We start from the raw sequence: 17,852 nt of genomic DNA on the forward strand, positions 1-17,852 counted from the left end.
AACGACTTTTGCTCCCGAACCTTCCACTTCACTTGTCAGCCCACCTGCCAGGCACCACCGACCCCCCCATTCCCTCACCCCCCCCCTAAATAAAAACCTCCCTGGATGCGATGCGCTAAGATAGACGGAAGGGAGAGACAAACCTCTCGAAAAGGCGGGCGCTGGGGGCATCCCGAGCTGGGCAGGCGGCGGAGGCTCAGAGCTCCCAGATGGACCACTCAGCGGCCAGGCCAGCGAGGAAACTGGCCCTATGGGACGCCCCCACGCCCTGGCTGCCCCCTTCCCGCCCCACCCCCGCTCCTCACCAGGCAACAAACAGGGTGGAGATTGCTCCGCCCACAAAGACCCCAGGGAAAGGCGGGGCTCTGTGACCTCACCTACACTTCTGGTCAGGGTTTTAAAGGGCCAGACACCACATAGTCCCCACACAGCAACCTATAGGGCTTTTTACTACCTCTGGGCTGAGGAAACACTCCTGGCTGTGCCTACCTTTTACCTATAATAAATATCCTATCTTGGAGGACTGTGTGATGACACAGCAGGTATGAGCAGCTTGCAATTGCCTGACCAAGTCCTCTAGCCAGGCACCCGATTGTCGAGGGACCCCGACAGCTGTGATCCCTGAGGTCAGAACAGGAGTAAGGCCTGAGTACTGTAGTGTGTGACCCCAAAATACAGCAATGACAAACAGTAAACTCTATCCAAATAGAGGGAAATAAATCCACGTACCCTGACAAATTGTAGCATAAAATAGTTCAAGAGTCAAACAGTGGGTCCTTAAAACCTATGCTGCAGGAGCACACTTCTATCTCTGCTGTCAGATATTCCGTGTGTGTGTGTCTGAGCCAGAACCAACAGTGTCAGGAGTACTCCTAGCTCTGTCCTGGAATGTCTGAGGTTTGCTGGGATCTGTCCTGGAATGTCTGAGGTTTGCTGGGATGCAGCTGATCAAATCTGTGTTAGCTGCATGCAAGGCAAGCACCCTACTTGCTGCACCATACCTCTGGCCCTTTCAAAGTAAATTTCTTGCCAGCAAGCCAGGAGTGACCCCTGAGCAAAGTTCCCCCCCCCCCCCAATGCGAGAATAAGAACATCTTCCTTCAAGAGCAAGGAAAATTAAATCCTTGACCTGCTATACTCACCCCAAGAGCCAGTATCCAGGGATCGCCCAGTCAGGAAGAGATGAAGCATAGAGGATTTTTCATAACTGAAGATGAGTCTAAATTCCTCATCTGGAAAAAAACATCAGCGTTGGAATTAGACAGACAGTAAAGCAGGCAAGATGCTTGCCCTCCTCGCCCCAATCAAGCTTCAGCATCCCAGATCCCAGAGCACCGCCAGGAATGATTCCTGAGCACTGAGCCAGGAGTGAGCATCTTAGGGTATGTCCTCTCTCACTCCCCCCACAAAACATAAAAAAACAACTAAAACAAACCCCCAAATTAAAATTTCATTGGCCTAAACCTCCCACCTGCGTGAACCACGCTTCCAAAAAGGCCCCTCCCCATCCCAACCGCCAATGAATAGGACGGTCTGCAACAGAGTCTCTTGCCTTTAGGGGGCTGCAGCCCCGACCCTGAACATGAATCTGCAGATTCTATAGCATCTACGTCAAGGCTAAAGGCTTCAGGATTTGTACCGACAAGTCCCATGTTGGGAGTGTTGGCCACTCAAGCCCCTAGCCCTTGGGTGGGTTCCGCAACCCCAAGGCCTGTAGCCCCAGTGCTCAGCCCCATGCCAAAATGCAACAAGGGCACACTCAATCCCACAACCCCTGTACTGTGTACAGACCCCACTGCACCGCCCTAAGCTCCGCATCACTCTGAAGCCTCTACTGCACCCCAGGAACTGCCTGGATGTCAGGAATTCAGTGAGAAAGAAAGCACGAAAGCACCTCCCAGGTCCGAATGGTCCCGCTACTAACAATGTGGAGACTGAGAGTTCTGGGATGCTAACGGGAGGATGCTTGTGTCCTGCCACAAAACTGGCCTTCAGAGTACCCCTTCTACCAGGGGCCGCCACTTTTTACTGATCTTGTCCCTCATAAATAATGCACTAGGAAAGCCCCATATGTTCGGTGTTTTATTTTTTTGTAAACTCAATAAACAGACACGAGTGGAAATATCTCCCTTTGCAGAAAGCGTTAGAGAGAGAGCACCGCGGTAGGGCGTTTGCCTTGCACGCAGCCAACATGGCCGACCTGAGTTCGATTCCTCCACCCCTCTCGGAGAGCCCGGCAAGCTACGGAGAGTATCTCGCCCGCACGGCGAAGCCTGGCAAGCTCCCCGTGATGTATTCGACATGCCACACACAATAACAACCAAGTCTCCAACGGGGGACCTTACTAGGCCAGCTCGAGCAAATCGATGAACCATGGGAGGACAGCGACAGTGATAGCAGAAAGCTGACACACCATTCCAAGAGAATAGAAAATAGATTCCAGCCAGGGTTCAGTTCAAGCTCAGTGTGGAGCTCAGTGTGGAGCGCCTGATGCATGGAGTGAAGGCAACCCTGCATCCCTGCAGACACGACGAGCCACGGGGGCCATTGAAAACATCTCACCAAAATGGATGGCTCTCAGGATCGATCCTTTTTTTGGTCCTTTTATTTTGAAGTTTGTCTTCTTTAGAGACACACCAGGCAGTGCTCAGGGATCACTCCTGGAGGGTCTGTAGGGGAGCAAATGGATGCAAACCTTTCTCCTTCTCACTGCGCTGACACTAGTGCCCTCAAACTGGTTTTCTTTTTCAGTTTTGGCTTTTTGGGTCACACTTGGTGAAGCACAGGGGTTACTGCTGTCTCTGCACTGAGGAATTCCTCATGGTGGTCCTCAGGGGACCAAAAGGGACGCCAGGAATAAAACCCGGGCCAGTCGCGTAACAACCAAGTCTACACCCACTGATCTATCGCTCCCCCCCCAAAGCCCAAACTAGTTGTTTTCAAACAATTACCAGTTTCGATCAAATGGAAGAAATAGAAATAAACATTTTGTTCAAAGGAAAAAATAGAAATTTCTTTCGGTTTTGAGCAGTGATTTCACCACCCAGTGAAGCTCAGGAAGGGCCTCTACGCCAAGCATTAGGCTCTCGATTTCCTCTCTGCAGTGCCCTGTCATCCACCATCAAAATCACATCCTTGATCCCCTGCCAGCAGAATATCTGTCCCCAACGTGCAAATTTTACCAGCCGACTCACACCCAGTGACTCCACTCTCAAATCAAATGGCTGCAATGCCAAAACCTGAATCTGCAGTTTGAGTTATGCAATGAAACGCAACAGATGACTACGAATTTGTGGAAAGGAAGGAATGAGGCAGTGTGTTCAGACTTGCGGGCAAGCTGGGGCTCCCTCGGGCTCCGACACGTTCCTCTCCGGTTGGGGGCCGGAGCGATGGGTTGGAGGGGAGGGCGAGGGTCTCGTGCCCCCGACCCCATGGGGCCGCCCCGGCCAGGGCTACCAGGACGCACAATGAAAAACAAACCTGAAAAGGAAACTCTCTCTCTTCTGGTCGTCCTGATTTCCGTTGTTCCTGACCCTTTCCGAACGACTTTTGCTCCCGAACCTTCCACTTCACTTGTCAGCCCACCTGCCAGGCACCACCGACCCCCCCATTCCCTCACCCCCCCCTAAATAAAAACCTCCCTGGATGCGATGCGCTAAGATAGACGGAAGGGAGAGACAAACCTCTCGAAAAGGCGGGCGCTGGGGGCATCCCGGGCTGGGCAGGCGGCGGAGGCTCAGAGCTCCCAGATGGACCACTCAGCGGCCAGGCCAGCGAGGAAACTGGCCCTATGGGACGCCCCCACGCCCTGGCCGCCCCCTTCCTGCCCCACCCCCGCTCCTCACCAGGCAACAAACAGGGTGGAGATTGCTCCGCCCACAAAGACCCCAGGGAAAGGCGGGGCTCTGTGACCTCACCTACACTTCCGGTCAGGGTTTTAAAGGGCCAGACACCACATAGTCCCCACACAGCAACCTATAGGGCTTTTTACTACCTCTGGGCTGAGGAAACACTCCTGGCTGTGCCTACCTTTTACCTATAATAAATATCCTATCTTGGAGGACTGTGTGATGACACAGCAGGTATGAGCAGCTTGCAATTGCCTGACCAAGTCCTCTAGCCAGGCACCCGATTGTCGAGGGACCCCGACAGCTGTGATCCCTGAGGTCAGAGCAGGAGTAAGGCCTGAGTACTGTAGTGTGTGACCCCAAAATACAGCAATGACAAACAGTAAACTCTATCCAAATAGAGGGAAATAAATCCACGTACCCTGACAAATTGTAGCATAAAATAGTTCAAGAGTCAAACAGTGGGTCCTTAAAACCTATGCTGCAGGAGCACACTTCTATCTCTGCTGTCAGATATTCCGTGTGTGTGTGTCTGAGCCAGAACCAACAGTGTCAGGAGTACTCCTAGCTCTGCATTCAGGGATCTGTCCTGGAATGTCTGAGGTTTGCTGGGATGCAGCTGATCAAATCTGTGTTAGCTGCATGCAAGGCAAGCACCCTACTTGCTGCACCATACCTCTGGCCCTTTCAAAGTAAATTTCTTGCCAGCAAGCCAGGAGTGACCCCTGAGCAAAGTTTCCCCCCCCCCAATGCGACAATAAGAACATCTTCCTTCAAGAGCAAGGAAAATTAAATCCTTGACCTGCTATACTCACCCCAAGAGCCAGTATCCAGGGATCGCCCAGTCAGGAAGAGATGAAGCATAGAGGATTTTTCATAACTGAAGATGAGTCTAAATTCCTCATCTGGAAAAAAAACATCAGCGTTGGAATTAGACAGACAGTAAAGCAGGCAAGATGCTTGCCCTCCTCGCCCCAATCAAGCTTCAGCATCCCAGATCCCAGAGCACCGCCAGGAATGATTCCTGAGCACTGAGCCAGGAGTGAGCATCTTAGGGTATGTCCTCTCTCACTCCCCCCACAAAACATAAAAAAACAACTAAAACAAACCCCCAAATTAAAATTTCATTGGCCTAAACCTCCCACCTGCGTGAACCACGCTTCCAAAAAGGCCCCTCCCCATCCCAACCGCCAATGAATAGGACGGTCTGCAACAGAGTCTCTTGCCTTTAGGGGGCTGCAGCCCCGACCCTGAACATGAATCTGCAGATTCTATAGCATCTACGTCAAGGCTAAAGGCTTCAGGATTTGTACCGACAAGTCCCATGTTGGGAGTGTTGGCCACTCAAGCCCCTAGCCCTTGGGTGGGTTCCGCAACCCCAAGGCCTGTAGCCCCAGTGCTCAGCCCCATGCCAAAATGCAACAAGGGCACACTCAATCCCACAACCCCTGTACTGTGTACAGACCCCACTGCACCGCCCTAAGCTCCGCATCACTCTGAAGCCTCTACTGCACCCCAGGAACTGCCTGGATGTCAGGAATTCAGTGAGAAAGAAAGCATGAAAGCACCTCCCAGGTCCGAATGGTCCCGCTATTAACAATGTGGAGACTGAGAGTTCTGGGATGCTAACGGGAGGATGCTTGTGTCCTGCCACAAAACTGGCCTTCAGAGTACCCCTTCTACCAGGGGCCGCCACTTTTTACTGATCTTGTCCCTCATAAATAATGCACTAGGAAAGCCCCATATGTTCGGTGTTTTATTTTTTTGTAAACTCAATAAACAGACACGAGTGGAAATATCTCCCTTTGCAGAAAGCGTTAGAGAGAGAGCACCGCGGTAGGGCGTTTGCCTTGCACGCAGCCAACATGGCCGACCTGAGTTCGATTCCTCCACCCCTCTCGGAGAGCCCGGCAAGCTACGGAGAGTATCTCGCCCGCACGGCGAAGCCTGGCAAGCTCCCCGTGATGTATTCGACATGCCACACACAATAACAACCAAGTCTCCAACGGGGGACCTTACTAGGCCAGCTCGAGCAAATCGATGAACCATGGGAGGACAGCGACAGTGATAGCAGAAAGCTGACACACCATTCCAAGAGAAAAGAAAATAGATTCCAGTCAGGGTTCAGTTCAAGCTCAGTGTGGAGCTGAGTGTGGAGCGCCCGATGCATGGAGTGAAGGCAACCCTGCATCCCTGCAGACACGACGAGCCACGGGGGCCATTGAAAACATCTCACCAAAATGGATGGCTCTCAGGATCGATCCTTTTTTCGGTCCTTTTATTTTGAAGTTTGTCTTCTTTAGAGACACACCAGGCAGTGCTCAGGGATCACTCCTGGAGGGTCTGTAGGGGAGCAAATGGATGCAAACCTTTCTCCTTCTCACTGCGCTGACACTAGTGCCCTCAAACTGGTTTTCTTTTTCAGTTTTGGCTTTTTGGGTCACACCTGGTGAAGCACAGGGGTTACTGCTGTCTCTGCACTGAGGAATTCCTCATGGTGGTCCTCAGGGGACCAAAAGGGACGCCAGGAATAAAACCCGGGCCGGTCGCGTAAAAACCAAGTCTACACCCACTGATCTATCGCTCCCCCCCCAAAGCCCAAACTAGTTGTTTTCAAACAATTACCAGTTTCGATCAAATTGAAGAAATAGAAATAAACATTTTGTTCAAAGGAAAAAATAGAAATTTCTTTCGGTTTTGAGCAGTGATTTCACCACCCAGTGAAGCTCAGGAAGGGCCTCTACGCCAAGCATTAGGCTCTCGATTTCCTCTCTGCAGTGCCCTGTCATCCACCATCAAAATCACATCCTTGATCCCCTGCCAGCAGAATATCTGTCCCCAACGTGCAAATTTTACCAGCCGACTCACACCCAGTGACTCCACTCTCAAATCAAATGGCTGCAATGCCAAAACCTGAATCTGCAGTTTGAGTTATGCAATGAAACGCAACAGATGACTACGAATTTGTGGAAAGGAAGGAATGAGGCAGTGTGTTCAGACTTGCGGGCAAGCTGGGGCTCCCTCGGGCTCCGACACGTTCCTCTCCGGTTGGGGGCCGGAGCGATGGCTTGGAGGGGAGGGCGAGGGTCTCGTGCCCCCGACCCCATGGGGCCGCCCCGGCCAGGGCTACCAGGACGCACAATGAAAAACAAACCTGAAAAGAAAACTCTCTCTCTTCTGGTCGTCCTGATTTCCGTTGTTCCTGACCCTTTCCGAACGACTTTTGCTCCCGAACCTTCCACTTCACTTGTCAGCCCACCTGCCAGGCACCACCGACCCCCCCATTCCCTCACCCCCCCCACGCGCCTCCTAAATAAAAACCTCCCTGGATGCGATGCGCTAAGATAGACGGAAGGGAGAGACAAACCTCTCGAAAAGGCGGGCGCTGGGGGCATCCCGGGCTGGGCAGGCGGCGGAGGCTCAGAGCTCCCAGATGGACCACTCAGCGGCCAGGCCAGCGAGGAAACTGGCCCTATGGGACGCCCCCACGCCCTGGCCGCCCCCTTCCCGCCCCACCCCCGCTCCTCACCAGGCAACAAACAGGGTGGAGATTGCTCCGCCCACAAAGACCCCAGGGAAAGGCGGGGCTCTGTGACCTCACCTACACTTCCGGTCAGGGTTTTAAAGGGCCAGACACCACATAGTCCCCACACAGCAACCTATAGGGCTTTTTACTACCTCTGGGCTGAGGAAACACTCCTGGCTGTGCCTACCTTTTACCTATAATAAATATCCTATCTTGGAGGACTGTGTGATGACACAGCAGGTATGAGGAGCTTGCAATTGCCTGACCAAGTCCTCTAGCCAGGCACCCGATTGTCGAGGGACCCCGACAGCTGTGATCCCTGAGGTCAGAGCAGGAGTAAGGCCTGAGTACTGTAGTGTGTGACCCCAAAATACAGCAATGACAAACAGTAAACTCTATCCAAATAGAGGGAAATAAATCCACGTACCCTGACAAATTGTAGCATAAAATAGTTCAAGAGTCAAACAGTGGGTCCTTAAAACCTATGCTGCAGGAGCACACTTCTATCTCTGCTGTCAGATATTCCGTGTGTGTGTGTCTGAGCCAGAACCAACAGTGTCAGGAGTACTCCTAGCTCTGCATTCAGGGATCTGTCCTGGAATGTCTGAGGTTTGCTGGGATGCAGCTGATCAAATCTGTGTTAGCTGCATGCAAGGCAAGCACCCTACTTGCTGCACCATACCTCTGGCCCTTTCAAAGTAAATTTCTTGCCAGCAAGCCAGGAGTGACCCCTGAGCAAAGTTTCCCCCCCCCCAATGCGACAATAAGAACATCTTCCTTCAAGAGCAAGGAAAATTAAATCCTTGACCTGCTATACTCACCCCAAGAGCCAGTATCCAGGGATCGCCCAGTCAGGAAGAGATGAAGCATAGAGGATTTTTCATAACTGAAGATGAGTCTAAATTCCTCATCTGGAAAAAAACATCAGCGTTGGAATTAGACAGACAGTAAAGCAGGCAAGATGCTTGCCCTCCTCGCCCCAATCAAGCTTCAGCATCCCAGATCCCAGAGCACCGCCAGGAATGATTCCTGAGCACTGAGCCAGGAGTGAGCATCTTAGGGTATGTCCTCTCTCACTCCCCCCACAAAACATAAAAAAACAACTAAAACAAACCCCCAAATTAAAATTTCATTGGCCTAAACCTCCCACCTGCGTGAACCACGCTTCCAAAAAGGCCCCTCCCCATCCCAACCGCCAATGAATAGGACGGTCTGCAACAGAGTCTCTTGCCTTTAGGGGGCTGCAGCCCCGACCCTGAACATGAATCTGCAGATTCTATAGCATCTACGTCAAGGCTAAAGGCTTCAGGATTTGTACCGACAAGTCCCATGTTGGGAGTGTTGGCCACTCAAGCCCCTAGCCCTTGGGTGGGTTCCGCAACCCCAAGGCCTGTAGCCCCAGTGCTCAGCCCCATGCCAAAATGCAACAAGGGCACACTCAATCCCACAACCCCTGTACTGTGTACAGACCCCACTGCACCGCCCTAAGCTCCGCATCACTCTGAAGCCTCTACTGCACCCCAGGAACTGCCTGGATGTCAGGAATTCAGTGAGAAAGAAAGCACGAAAGCACCTCCCAGGTCCGAATGGTCCCGCTACTAACAATGTGGAGACTGAGAGTTCTGGGATGCTAACGGGAGGATGCTTGTGTCCTGCCACAAAACTGGCCTTCAGAGTACCCCTTCTACCAGGGGCCGCCACTTTTTACTGATCTTGTCCCTCATAAATAATGCACTAGGAAAGCCCCATATGTTCGGTGTTTTATTTTTTTGTAAACTCAATAAACAGACACGAGTGGAAATATCTCCCTTTGCAGAAAGCGTTAGAGAGAGAGCACCGCGGTAGGGCGTTTGCCTTGCACGCAGCCAACATGGCCGACCTGAGTTCGATTCCTCCACCCCTCTCGGAGAGCCCGGCAAGCTACGGAGAGTATCTCGCCCGCACGGCGAAGCCTGGCAAGCTCCCCGTGATGTATTCGACATGCCACACACAATAACAACCAAGTCTCCAACGGGGGACCTTACTAGGCCAGCTCGAGCAAATCGATGAACCATGGGAGGACAGCGACAGTGATAGCAGAAAGCTGACACACCATTCCAAGAGAAAAGAAAATAGATTCCAGCCAGGGTTCAGTTCAAGCTCAGTGTGGAGTTCAGTGTGGAGCGCCTGATGCATGGAGTGAAGGCAACCCTGCATCCCTGCAGACACGACGAGCCACGGGGGCCATTGAAAACATCTCACCAAAATGGATGGCTCTCAGGATCGATCCTTTTTTTGGTCCTTTTATTTTGAAGTTTGTCTTCTTTAGAGACACACCAGGCAGTGCTCAGGGATCACTCCTGGAGGGTCTGTAGGGGAGCAAATGGATGCAAACCTTTCTCCTCCTCACTGCGCTGACACTAGTGCCCTCAAACTGGTTTTCTTTTTCAGTTTTGGCTTTTTGGGTCACACCTGGTGAAGCACAGGGGTTACTGCTGTCTCTGCACTGAGGAATTCCTCATGGTGGTCCTCAGGGGACCAAAAGGGACGCCAGGAATGAAACCCGGGCCGGTCGCGTAAAAACCAAGTCTACACCCACTGATCTATCGCTCCCCCCCCAAAGCCCAAACTAGTTGTTTTCAAACAATTACCACTTTCGATCAAATGGAAGAAATAGAAATAAACATTTTGTTCAAAGGAAAAAATAGAAATTTCTTTCGGTTTTGAGCAGTGATTTCACCACCCAGTGAAGCTCAGGAAGGGCCTCTACGCCAAGCATTAGGCTCTCGATTTCCTCTCTGCAGTGCCCTGTCATCCACCATCAAAATCACATCCTTGATCCCCTGCCAGCAGAATATCTGTCCCCAACGTGCAAATTTTACCAGCCGACTCACACCCAGTGACTCCACTCTCAAATCAAATGGCTGCAATGCCAAAACCTGAATCTGCAGTTTGAGTTATGCAATGAAACGCAACAGATGACTACGAATTTGTGGAAAGGAAGGAATGAGGCAGTGTGTTCAGACTTGCGGGCAAGCTGGGGCTCCCTCGGGCTCCGACACGTTCCTCTCCGGTTGGGGGCCGGAGCGATGGCTTGGAGGGGAGGGCGAGGGTCTCGTGCCCCCGACCCCATGGGGCCGCCCCGGCCAGGGCTACCAGGACGCACAATGAAAAACAAACCTGAAAAGAAAACTCTCTCTCTTCTGGTCGTCCTGATTTCCGTTGTTCCTGACCCTTTCCGAACGACTTTTGCTCCTGAACCTTCCTTGCACTTCACTTGTCAGCCCACCTGCCAGGCACCACCGACCCCCCCCATTCCCTCACCCCCCCCCCTCCCCGCACGCGCCTCCTAAATAAAAACCTCCCTGGATGCGATGCGCTAAGATAGACGGAAGGGAGAGACAAACCTCTCGAAAAGGCGGGCGCTGGGGGCATCCCGGGCTGGGCAGGCGGCGGAGGCTCAGAGCTCCCAGATGGACCACTCAGCGGCCAGGCCAGCGAGGAAACTGGCCCTATGGGACGCCCCCACGCCCTGGCCGCCCCCTTCCCGCCCCACCCCCGCTCCTCACCAGGCAACAAACAGGGTGGAGATTGCTCCGCCCACAAAGACCCCAGGGAAAGGCGGGGCTCTGTGACCTCACCTACACTTCCGGTCAGGGTTTTAAAGGGCCAGACACCACATAGTCCCCACACAGCAACCTATAGGGCTTTTTACTACCTCTGGGCTGAGGAAACACTCCTGGCTGTGCCTACCTTTTACCTATAATAAATATCCTATCTTGGAGGACTGTGTGATGACACAGCAGGTATGAGCAGCTTGCAATTGCCTGACCAAGTCCTCTAGCCAGGCACCCGATTGTCGAGGGACCCCGACAGCTGTGATCCCTGAGGTCAGAGCAGGAGTAAGGCCTGAGTACTGTAGTGTGTGACCCCAAAATACAGCAATGACAAACAGTAAACTCTATCCAAATAGAGGGAAATAAATCCACGTACCCTGACAAATTGTAGCATAAAATAGTTCAAGAGTCAAACAGTGGGTCCTTAAAACCTATGCTGCAGGAGCACACTTCTATCTCTGCTGTCAGATATTCCGTGTGTGTGTGTCTGAGCCAGAACCAACAGTGTCAGGAGTACTCCTAGCTCTGCATTCAGGGATCTGTCCTGGAATGTCTGAGGTTTGCTGGGATGCAGCTGATCAAATCTGTGTTAGCTGCATGCAAGGCAAGCACCCTACTTGCTGCACCATACCTCTGGCCCTTTCAAAGTAAATTTCTTGCCAGCAAGCCAGGAGTGACCCCTGAGCAAAGTTCCCCCCCCCAATGCGACAATAAGAACATCTTCCTTCCTGAGCAAGGAAAATTAAATCCTTGACCTGCTATACTCACCCCAAGAGCCAGTATCCAGGGATCGCCCAGTCAGGAAGAGATGAAGCATAGAGGATTTTTCATAACTGAAGATGAGTCTAAATTCCTCATCTGGAAAAAAACATCAGCGTTGGAATTAGACAGACAGTAAAGCAGGCAAGATGCTTGCCCTCCTCGCCCCAATCAAGCTTCAGCATCCCAGATCCCAGAGCACCGCCAGGAATGATTCCTGAGCACTGAGCCAGGAGTGAGCATCTTAGGGTATGTCCTCTCTCACTCCCCCCACAAAACATAAAAAAACAACTAAAACAAACCCCCAAATTAAAATTTCATTGGCCTAAACCTCCCACCTGCGTGAACCACGCTTCCAAAAAGGCCCCTCCCCATCCCAACCGCCAATGAATAGGACGGTCTGCAACAGAGTCTCTTGCCTTTAGGGGGCTGCAGCCCCGACCCTGAACATGAATCTGCAGATTCTATAGCATCTACGTCAAGGCTAAAGGCTTCAGGATTTGTACCGACAAGTCCCATGTTGGGAGTGTTGGCCACTCAAGCCCCTAGCCCTTGGGTGGGTTCCGCAACCCCAAGGCCTGTAGCCCCAGTGCTCAGCCCCATGCCAAAATGCAACAAGGGCACACTCAATCCCACAACCCCTGTACTGTGTACAGACCCCACTGCACCGCCCTAAGCTCCGCATCACTCTGAAGCCTCTACTGCACCCCAGGAACTGCCTGGATGTCAGGAATTCAGTGAGAAAGAAAGCACGAAAGCACCTCCCAGGTCCGAATGGTCCCGCTACTAACAATGTGGAGACTGAGAGTTCTGGGATGCTAACGGGAGGATGCTTGTGTCCTGCCACAAAACTGGCCTTCAGAGTACCCCTTCTACCAGGGGCCGCCACTTTTTACTGATCTTGTCCCTCATAAATAATGCACTAGGAAAGCCCCATATGTTCGGTGTTTTATTTTTTTGTAAACTCAATAAACAGACACGAGTGGAAATATCTCCCTTTGCAGAAAGCGTTAGAGAGAGAGCACCGCGGTAGGGCGTTTGCCTTGCACGCAGCCAACATGGCCGACCTGAGTTCGATTCCTCCACCCCTCTCGGAGAGCCCGGCAAGCTACGGAGAGTATCTCGCCCGCACGGCGAAGCCTGGCAAGCTCCCCGTGATGTATTCGACATGCCACACACAATAACAACCAAGTCTCCAACGGGGGACCTTACTAGGCCAGCTCGAGCAAATCGATGAACCATGGGAGGACAGCGACAGTGATAGCAGAAAGCTGACACACCATTCCAAGAGAATAGAAAATAGATTCCAGCCAGGGTTCAGTTCAAGCTCAGTGTGGAGCTCAGTGTGGAGCGCCTGATGCATGGAGTGAAGGCAACCCTGCATCCCTGCAGACACGACGAGCCACGGGGGCCATTGAAAACATCTCACCAAAATGGATGGCTCTCAGGATCGATCCTTTTTTTGGTCCTTTTATTTTGAAGTTTGTCTTCTTTAGAGACACACCAGGCAGTGCTCAGGGATCACTCCTGGAGGGTCTGTAGGGGAGCAAATGGATGCAAACCTTTCTCCTTCTCACTGCGCTGACACTAGTGCCCTCAAACTGGTTTTCTTTTTTCAGTTTTGGCTTTTTGGGTCACACTTGGTGAAGCACAGGGGTTACTGCTGTCTCTGCACTGAGGAATTCCTCATGGTGGTCCTCAGGGGACCAAAAGGGACGCCAGGAATAAAACCCGGGCCGGTCGCGTAAAAACCAAGTCTACACCCACTGATCTATCGCTCCCCCCCCAAAGCCCAAACTAGTTGTTTTCAAACAATTACCAGTTTCGATCAAATGGAAGAAATAGAAATAAACATTTTGTTCAAAGGAAAAAATAGAAATTTCTTTCGGTTTTGAGCAGTGATTTCACCACCCAGTGAAGCTCAGGAAGGGCCTCTACGCCAAGCATTAGGCTCTCGATTTCCTCTCTGCAGTGCCCTGTCATCCACCATCAAAATCACATCCTTGATCCCCTGCCAGCAGAATATCTGTCCCCAACGTGCAAATTTTACCAGCCGACTCACACCCAGTGACTCCACTCTCAAATCAAATGGCTGCAATGCCAAAACCTGAATCTGCAGTTTGAGTTATGCAATGAAACGCAACAGATGACTACGAATTTGTGGAAAGGAAGGAATGAGGCAGTGTGTTCAGACTTGCGGGCAAGCTGGGACTCCCTCGGGCTCCGACACGTTCCTCTCCGGTTGGGGGCCGGAGCGATGGGTTGGAGGGGAGGGCGAGGGTCTCGTGCCCCCGACCCCATGGGGCCGCCCCGGCCAGGGCTACCAGGACGCACAATGAAAAACAAACCTGAAAAGAAAACTCTCTCTCTTCTGGTCGTCCTGATTTCCGTTGTTCCTGACCCTTTCCGAACGACTTTTGCTCCCGAACCTTCCACTTCACTTGTCAGCCCACCTGCCAGGCACCACCGACCCCCCCATTCCCTCACCCCCCCCTAAATAAAAACCTCCCTGGATGCGATGCGCTAAGATAGACGGAAGGGAGAGACAAACCTCTCGAAAAGGCGGGCGCTGGGGGCATCCCGGGCTGGGCAGGCGGCGGAGGCTCAGAGCTCCCAGATGGACCACTCAGCGGCCAGGCCAGCGAGGAAACTGGCCCTATGGGACGCCCCCACGCCCTGGCCGCCCCCTTCCCGCCCCACCCCCGCTCCTCACCAGGCAACAAACAGGGTGGAGATTGCTCCGCCCACAAAGACCCCAGGGAAAGGCGGGGCTCTGTGACCTCACCTACACTTCCGGTCAGGGTTTTAAAGGGCCAGACACCACATAGTCCCCACACAGCAACCTATAGGGCTTTTTACTACCTCTGGGCTGAGGAAACACTCCTGGCTGTGCCTACCTTTTACCTATAATAAATATCCTATCTTGGAGGACTGTGTGATGACACAGCAGGTATGAGCAGCTTGCAATTGCCTGACCAAGTCCTCTAGCCAGGCACCCGATTGTCGAGGGACCCCGACAGCTGTGATCCCTGAGGTCAGAGCAGGAGTAAGGCCTGAGTACTGTAGTGTGTGACCCCAAAATACAGCAATGACAAACAGTAAACTCTATCCAAATAGAGGGAAATAAATCCACGTACCCTGACAAATTGTAGCATAAAATAGTTCAAGAGTCAAACAGTGGGTCCTTAAAACCTATGCTGCAGGAGCACACTTCTATCTCTGCTGTCAGATATTCCGTGTGTGTGTGTCTGAGCCAGAACCAACAGTGTCAGGAGTACTCCTAGCTCTGCATTCAGGGATCTGTCCTGGAATGTCTGAGGTTTGCTGGGATGCAGCTGATCAAATCTGTGTTAGCTGCATGCAAGGCAAGCACCCTACTTGCTGCACCATACCTCTGGCCCTTTCAAAGTAAATTTCTTGCCAGCAAGCCAGGAGTGACCCCTGAGCAAAGTTCCCCCCCCCCCAATGCGACAATAAGAACATCTTCCTTCCTGAGCAAGGAAAATTAAATCCTTGACCTGCTATACTCACCCCAAGAGCCAGTATCCAGGGATCGCCCAGTCAGGAAGAGATGAAGCATAGAGGATTTTTCATAACTGAAGATGAGTCTAAATTCCTCATCTGGAAAAAAACATCAGCGTTGGAATTAGACAGACAGTAAAGCAGGCAAGATGCTTGCCCTCCTCGCCCCAATCAAGCTTCAGCATCCCAGATCCCAGAGCACCGCCAGGAATGATTCCTGAGCACTGAGCCAGGAGTGAGCATCTTAGGGTATGTCCTCTCTCACTCCCCCCACAAAACATAAAAAAACCAACTAAAACAAACCCCCAAATTAAAATTTCATTGGCCTAAACCTCCCACCTGCGTGAACCACGCTTCCAAAAAGGCCCCTCCCCATCACAACCGCCAATGAATAGGACGGTCTGCAACAGAGTCTCTTGCCTTTAGGGGGCTGCAGCCCCGACCCTGAACATGAATCTGCAGATTCTATAGCATCTACGTCAAGGCTAAAGGCTTCAGGATTTGTACCGACAAGTCCCATGTTGGGAGTGTTGGCCACTCAAGCCCCTAGCCCTTGGGTGGGTTCCGCAACCCCAAGGCCTGTAGCCCCAGTGCTCAGCCCCATGCCAAAATGCAACAAAGGCACACTCAATCCCACAACCCCTGTACTGTGTACAGACCCCACTGCACCGCCCTAAGCTCCGCATCACTCTGAAGCCTCTACTGCACCCCAGGAACTGCCTGGATGTCAGGAATTCAGTGAGAAAGAAAGCACGAAAGCACCTCCCAGGTCCGAATGGTCCCGCTACTAACAATGTGGAGACTGAGAGTTCTGGGATGCTAACGGGAGGATGCTTGTGTCCTGCCACAAAACTGGCCTTCAGAGTACCCCTTCTACCAGGGGCCGCCACTTTTTACTGATCTTGTCCCTCATAAATAATGCACTAGGAAAGCCCCATATGTTCGGTGTTTTATTTTTTTGTAAACTCAATAAACAGACACGAGTGGAAATATCTCCCTTTGCAGAAAGCGTTAGAGAGAGAGCACCGCGGTAGGGCGTTTGCCTTGCACGCAGCCAACATGGCCGACCTGAGTTCGATTCCTCCACCCCTCTCGGAGAGCCCGGCAAGCTACGGAGAGTATCTCGCCCGCACGGCGAAGCCTGGCAAGCTCCCCGTGATGTATTCGACATGCCACACACAATAACAACCAAGTCTCCAACGGGGGACCTTACTAGGCCAGCTCGAGCAAATCGATGAACCATGGGAGGACAGCGACAGTGATAGCAGAAAGCTGACACACCATTCCAAGAGAAAAGAAAATAGATTCCAGTCAGGGTTCAGTTCAAGCTCAGTGTGGAGCTCAGTGTGGAGCGCCCGATGCATGGAGTGAAGGCAACCCTGCATCCCTGCAGACACGACGAGCCACGGGGGCCATTGAAAACATCTCACCAAAATGGATGGCTCTCAGGATCGATCCTTTTTTTGGTCCTTTTATTTTGAAGTTTGTCTTCTTTAGAGACACACCAGGCAGTGCTCAGGGATCACTCCTGGAGGGTCTGTAGGGGAGCAAATGGATGCAAACCTTTCTCCTTCTCACTGCGCTGACACTAGTGCCCTCAAACTGGTTTTCTTTTTCAGTTTTGGCTTTTTGGGTCACACCTGGTGAAGCACAGGGGTTACTGCTGTCTCTGCACTGAGGAATTCCTCATGGTGGTCCTCAGGGGACCAAAAGGGACGCCAGGAATAAAACCCGGGCCGGTCGCGTAAAAACCAAGTCTACACCCACTGATCTATCGCTCCCCCCCCAAAGCCCAAACTAGTTGTTTTCAAACAATTACCAGTTTCGATCAAATGGAAGAAATAGAAATAAACATTTTGTTCAAAGGAAAAAATAGAAATTTCTTTCGGTTTTGAGCAGTGATTTCACCACCCAGTGAAGCTCAGGAAGGGCCTCTACGCCAAGCATTAGGCTCTCGATTTCCTCTCTGCAGTGCCCTGTCATCCACCATCAAAATCACATCCTTGATCCCCTGCCAGCAGAATATCTGTCCCCAACGTGCAAATTTTACCAGCCGACTCACACCCAGTGACTCCACTTTCAAATCAAATGGCTGCAATGCCAAAACCTGAATCTGCAGTTTGAGTTATGCAATGAAACGCAACAGATGACTAAGAATTTGTGGAAAGAAATGAATGAGGCAGTGTGTTCAGACTTGCGGGCAAGCTGGGGCTCCCTCGGGCTCCGACACGTTCCTCTCTGGTTGGGGGCCGGAGCGATGGCTTGGAGGGGAGGGCGAGGGTCTCGTGCCCCCGACCCCATGGGGCCGCCCCGGCCAGGGCTACCAGGACGCACAATGAAAAACAAACCTGAAAAGAAAACTCTCTCTCTTCTGGTCGTCCTGATTTCCGTTGTTCCTGACCCTTTCCGAACGACTTTTGCTCCCGAACCTTCCACTTCACTTGTCAGCCCACCTGCCAGGCACCACCGACCCCCCCCATTCCCTCACCCCCCCCTCCCCGCACGCGCCTCCTAAATAAAAACCTCCCTGGATGCGATGCGCTAAGATAGACGGAAGGGAGAGACAAACCTCTCGAAAAGGCGGGCGCTGGGGGCATCCCG

Source organism: Sorex fumeus, unplaced genomic scaffold (assembly GCF_029834395.1).
Source record: "Sorex fumeus unplaced genomic scaffold, SorFum_2.1 ptg000103l, whole genome shotgun sequence".
Lineage (NCBI taxonomy): Eukaryota > Metazoa > Chordata > Mammalia > Eulipotyphla > Soricidae > Sorex > Sorex fumeus.